This window comes from Dromaius novaehollandiae, chromosome 1 (genome assembly GCF_036370855.1).
Source record: "Dromaius novaehollandiae isolate bDroNov1 chromosome 1, bDroNov1.hap1, whole genome shotgun sequence".
Taxonomy (NCBI): Eukaryota; Metazoa; Chordata; class Aves; order Casuariiformes; family Dromaiidae; genus Dromaius; species Dromaius novaehollandiae.
In genome coordinates, this window is record NC_088098.1 from 95466755 (window position 1) to 95473294 (window position 6540).

Sequence of the window (6540 nt, forward strand, 5' to 3'; positions counted from 1 at the left end):
GAAGCACAAATGTACACATTGGCAGGATCAGTTCCTACTTTCTGTCAAGTTAAGAAATACACTTTTTCAGAAACAAAAAGTAGGTAAAACAGTTGGATTTCTTAAAATAGTAGAAAGAAATAAGTCACAGGGATATCAAAAGAAAGCAAAACTGATTATAGACACTTTTTTCTTTCTTTTCAGTTGAACAAGGAAGTTCTGCTTGGGAACTCTATTAGAAGGCCTGGTATCAGAAATCATCCCCTTTCTCTTTACACTGTTCACCGACTTGCGAAATTACCTGGTCATTTTATTTTTATGTGCTTGTTCACCAAGGTGCAAAGTAAGTGACATTATATACATATATTTCTACACATGCTGACAGGCAGATATTTGTTCTGCAGCATCCCATGGGAGAAACTTGATGTACTGCAGGTTCCTGTCCACCTTTCCCCCACGCTCATCACAAACTATTATCTTTCAAGCTGTCCCCATGTTTCTCTGCATTCCCTCAACTTTTTTGCCCTAAAACAGTCTTCTCAGTATCACTCCCCTACTTCCCTACCACATTCTGATCCTAAAAAGCTGCCCAGCTAACTGCCTGTGATCAGATTACCTAACATTTCCCTACAAGTTCAAATTCACATTCAAATATGCCTGTGTTTATATTGCATCTGTGCCAATATATACTAACACAGAGACATGGAAATTTTGATACTGTGGGAAATGTGGCAGAGAGAAGGGGCTGGGTGGGAACTCATGTTCTGAAAGTGGGCCTGCATACCTTCTCAGCACTGACTTCACTTCTGGATTAAAACAAAGGTAAGAAAGAGCTAACTGAGTTAATACTGAATCACTGCTGCAGCTGTGGCTTTGTAGCTCTTTTGAAAGCACAGTCAGTGAGGCCAGGAATAAGGAGATCAGGCTGGTGTTTAGAATGGGACGGCATGATTAGGAGATTCCTCAAGGGGAGCTTGATGCAACAAGGCCAGAAATATCTGTAAGAGAGAATTTGTTTATGAGAAGTGTTCTGGGTTGACAGGCCAGAACCCGGGACAGAGGTGGGTGTGCTAGAAAATGACATGCTTTTGTGGGGGAAAGATTCACTAAGGATAGCCAGGCAGGGGACTGAAGTTCCTGGGTTCCTGGGCTAAGTGGGATGGGACATTTGGCCCTGCTTGCATGGAGCTTGTTGGGGAAAAGGAAAACGTTTTTCTCCAGGGAATATTATGCCTTAATACAGAGACTTCCCTGACATTTAAATAGCTTCTTCATTATTAGAGCTTTTTCTCTTCCATGTGCTTGATACAAAGCGGTGGGAGGAGCTATTCTGCACCTACAGAGAGGGAGCTTTTCTGGCCCTGATATCCTGTGAGATGGAGCCTGGTACCACACAGCCACGTGCCGCCGCTCTGTAACGGTAACACTAGGAAGGTTACCTGCAGTTCTGCTGGAAACCCAGGGGAAAGAGATAGCAGGAAGGTAATAGCTGTACAGTGACACAGACCTTCCTACGTCCTAGACTATACTCTCTCCAGACTTACCTGCCTTACATAGCCCTACTCCTATTCTAACTTTTCCCCCTTCCCCTGCAAAAGCATTTTTCTCTTTTTCCCCAAGCCTGGACTACAGCTGATGCTTTTCATACCACTGTTCAACTGTGCCAGTTTTCTCTTCTTGTTATTTCTGCCTAGTGTCTCTATCCAGAGAGTTGTTCACCCTGATATCCCCTTCTGGCTAGCCTTCTACCCTGACTCACTGAAGATACGTGCAGAATACAGCAAATGAGTCAGAGAGAGAAAACAGAGGCCTACAAAACAATGAGCAAGATGAAATTGCATCATAAAAAAGTCAAAAGAACACAATTACATTTACAAAGTTAAATTTCAAAAGCTGGAAAAATACAGGCTTACAGCTGTCTTTGAAAGCTTAGTTCAACTGCCTCTGCCCTCCCACCACCCATGTATATTATGTGACATGATCTAATCATTTGACTGCATACCATTTTTCCCACAGGACTAGTGTCTCATTTAGTATAAATGATGGACGGTGTCTGGGAATGAAGCTGGTCTCTATACTCTCTTGATTGAATATGTGACTACAAGCCCTACTTATCACCGTACAACCCAAACAATTCACAGAATTCAGAACAATCGGCTTCCTCACAAGGTTTTCTGGAGTAGCTTTACTGCAGCATCTGGATATTTTGCAAACATGACTGTCATCACTGTATCCATTAAAGGTGAGGAAATACTATTTCTGGGGAACAGAGAACTTCAAAATTACTATGATCGTCTACACCTTTTTGAATACACAATTTGCCCTGACATTTTTGCAGAATACATTATGTTTTTAATAGCTGCTCTAGTAGACTTTGTTTGCTGGTATGAGTGCTTAGCATTTCTACAAATCTCACCCTGTACGTCTCCTACCAGACACCCAAAATAAAAAACAGCCAGGTCTCAGTCAAAGGCAGACATGTAGGTAACTTGCCTAGAATGACAAAGGAGACTGACAGAGGCTGGGATAGAATCCAGTTCCTCCCAGTGGTAGTTTATTGCCTTAACTGGCAGACTATTTTCCTGCAATACTCTGCCTTAAGTTTTCATGTCCCAGCTTCTACAACAATCAATAAACAATGGCCTCACTTTCTGTTTGACCCTGTGCGAGTCCAACAGATGAGATTTTCACTGTCTGATACTATTTAAAAGTTATGCTATGGTAGATATTGTGTGGCTAATAGTTGCTGACAAACCTCCACTGAAAATGAGAAGTTAGCACTCAACATTTTCACTAGTGTATATAATCTCTTACCTTCTAATTAACTTGCTTGCTTATGAGGCAAAGTATAGTAAAAAGAAAGAGAATTCCACTTGCCTTCATTAATTTGTAGCATTTACAATGGAATTGCCATGGTAATTCTATACACAAGTTTTCTGCTTGCTAGTTGTGTTCAGTTATTTGGCCAGGTCATATCCTATCAGAACTATTCTTAAAGCTGACTTTCAGACTTCTGTGTTGGCATTTTTCAACCTTAAAACTCATCTTTGCTCTCATTCAGCAGATATGCTACAAAAGCAGAAAAAGCAAAAATTCTTAACCTGCAATGTTGGGACAGGGATCATCATTTTTACACAAGTTTGTACTGTGGAAGACCTCACCTGCAGAGCTCTCAGTGTCAAGGCAAATATTGTTTTCAGATACTGATATTAACAGAAGAAAAATATTCAGGATCTGCAAACTATTTTTATAGTACTTTTACATTTCACAGACTTCTCTGTTCTGAAATTTCAATATACAGAAATGGAGAAATCTGTGAAGAAAATTCTTACCATTACTGCACGCAGCTTTTGTGGCTTTACTACATTAGATTCAACATGCCAAATTGCTAGATTAGTTCAAAGGACTATAATCAACTTGAAATACAGCCAATTACCTATGAGTTACACATTGTTTCAGGTACTGTACCTGCAGTTCTTCCGTTAATCCATATAGTGATAAAATGACATTTCCTCTCTGTTTTTTTTTTTTTTTTGGTAGCTGCTTTTGCATGTTCTTCTATATGAAAGCCTTCCATAATGGGGAATACATTTGTATATGCCAGGACTAAATTTGACAAATTGCTGGTTATTGCCCACAGATGATACAAACTTGAAAAAGATATTCTTCTGAAATGTTTCTTACAGAAGTCCTATAGGTTACTTGTAGAAAAGGGAAAAGCACTTCAGACAACAACATAATATAAAACACAGCACTTCTAAAAACTCATGTGGTGTACAATATAACTGTATATTTTACTGATGGCAGAATTAGGCCTAGAAGTGTTTTTAAATTTTACAGATTTAAACATATATCTTCTCCTAAATCCATACATGAGCAAATATCCCTAGTAGCCCTCCAAAAATTGGACTGTCATAAAACAGGTCTTTGTATTGAAATTCACTTTTTATTTATTCTGCTTGGTACAAGTTACGATAAAAACAGAATGTCAGTGTTTACTTTTCCTCAGGTCATACCCAATGCATGTGTTTGCTTTTTATTACTTTGACTATTGCACAAACTCTGCAAGACCAGAATTATTCATTTAACTTTCTGGGCTCTCTGTCTAGAGATGGATTATTTTATCAGTGTCAGTTACACTTCTATGCTGTATTGCCTCAGCTATAAATTAGATGTGGCATCATGCAGATTCCTAGAAACAGCAAACCCTGGAAGCATCCAGGGTAATCAATCTACATTTCACTTTTTTTTTACATAGAAATATTTCATAAATGTGTCCCGTTGGACCAGGCCCAGCAGATGCATTATTAGCTTTGTTCTGCGAATATGTTGGGCCATGATCTTGCAAATGTCTGTATTATAACTATGCAGCAGGCAAGGTTGCCTTCTCATGAGGCAGGTTGGTACGAATGCAACCAGCCAAGGTTACAGCAGCAAAGGCCAAAGGCCCGGGGTGAGCAGCAAGAGCCCTGCGGGAACCAACTCAGCAAGCAAGGTTACAGTGAAGGCTGCTTCCACCTTTTACTACATTTACAGTTGCCTCGAGTGACTAGACTGAAATTAGCTCACATGCCTACAAATGATACCATTAGCCTTCCTGGTCAAACTGTGGATGTTAAAGCAATCCCAAAATACATGTAACTCTAATTTTTTGTGTAAGAACTCACGAGCATTTGGATTGAGGCATAGATGTGTGACTGTGGGGAAATGATGAAGTACAGAGTTGAGTGCTGGCCAGACACTCCTGAACACTTAAGAAAGCTGTGGTTGATATAAGCACCTGATATCTATGATGACTCTGATGAAGTGAAGAACCGGGCACGGTATTAAATGGAATGTAACAGCCCTATGGGATTCAGAGCTCAGGCATTTGGTCTGGTAACGTGTCACTGAAGTACCTTCTGTGAAAACTGGTTCAAGCACTAATTGCAACTTCATCTCATGCCATCTAGGCTTAACCATGAAGAAATTTTTTTTTATGACTTGCTTCAGGCACAGTCCTCAAAATCAGCACTGAACAGATAAACTGAAGTGACTATAAAAAGTCTACTTTGCAAGCATCTGAGGGACTCAAGCCCAATGGATATTTATTTTAAGTATGATCCTTAATGATCTTTGTGAATGCTATCTCCTCTGACTCAAGTGAGAAAGGTGGGATTCCCAATCATGAAGGAATTTTCCAGGGAAAAACAGGAGGACACAAAGACATAGTAAGGTAATGTGTTTGTTTGTCAGATGGGCAGACATAAATGATGCATCTGAGCTGTATTGGTCAGAGGATCTTGCTTTTCTGTTTTAGAAACCATAGTTTTTATTTGCAGTTACTTGGTAGCTTGTTCTTAAGGATTTACCATGTTGGAAATGTATGATTACATGGTCATTTTACCAGACAGCAAAAGCAATGTTAATCACATCAAACCCATGCCATTCAAGTATCTAGTGGTCATCCAGAATCACTCAGAGCACAGACCTAACATTCACTACAATATTAAGCATAGAGAAGCAATTGTTCTCTTGCTTGTGTACATGCTGAACAGGAGGAAAAGTGTAGTTGATCCACTGCATTTTTAATTACAATAAATAAACTAAACTAATAAACTGGATCTTTTAATAATTTTAATTGTCTTTTATAATTGGATTGTAGAAACGAATCCTGAACAGGCAGGAAAACAGATTACAATCTGAACAAGTTTTTTTCACCTATTTTACTTCATATTTACATATTTAAATTTTCTTTAAGGAAATTACCATTGTTTGTATTAGTTCTCAGAATACGTTGCCCTAGAATCTGCCTATAAGCAAGAAAAGTTTAGATAACTTCTTGTCTCATTCGACCATGTAGCGTTTGGGAAACACACAGCCCTTTCACAGGTGGGTAGATACCCTGTTCCTCCAGGTAGAGAAAGGATGGTTGCAGCAGGCATGTATCATAAGTTTGAAGCAGGTATGGTGAATTAATTTCCTAATCTTGGAATCAGGTAAAAGGAATAAGATGAAAACTAAGGAAGGTCTTAACTTGACTGAACATAGCAGTGTTTTTGGCCTCTTGTCAGCCTTTGCTAAAAAATTGTGAAGGATGTTTTATTGTTTTTGTAGTCCCTAACAATATTACAGAATATTCTATGCACTTACTTTTCTGTGGTTACCTTAATGCATATCACAAAGATACCTAAGGAAGTGCAGAATCCTTGCTGATTTCCAGTATGCTGATCAGGGTTTTTGACACTGGAGACACTAATCATTACTTAGAATCGCTTTTAAGTCATTTTAGATATGGATGGAGGTGAGGCACTCCAGGAAATGATTTCTGCTCCATTGCCAATACAAACACATCAAACCAGGGGGGTAAAGAGATGAGGTAAGCGCAATTATCAGTGCAATTGACCCATTTAGCTTAGTCTAACTGAAAACTCTTCTGGAGCACAAGGATATCCAATAAGTAGAAATAATGCCATTACATGAGATGCATTCTGTTGTCTAAAAAAAATTGCAGAAGAAGTCACTTCAGGCCAAGAAAGAGGAGTGGCTGCCACAGAAGCTGGATTCTGAAGCTCTGTTTAG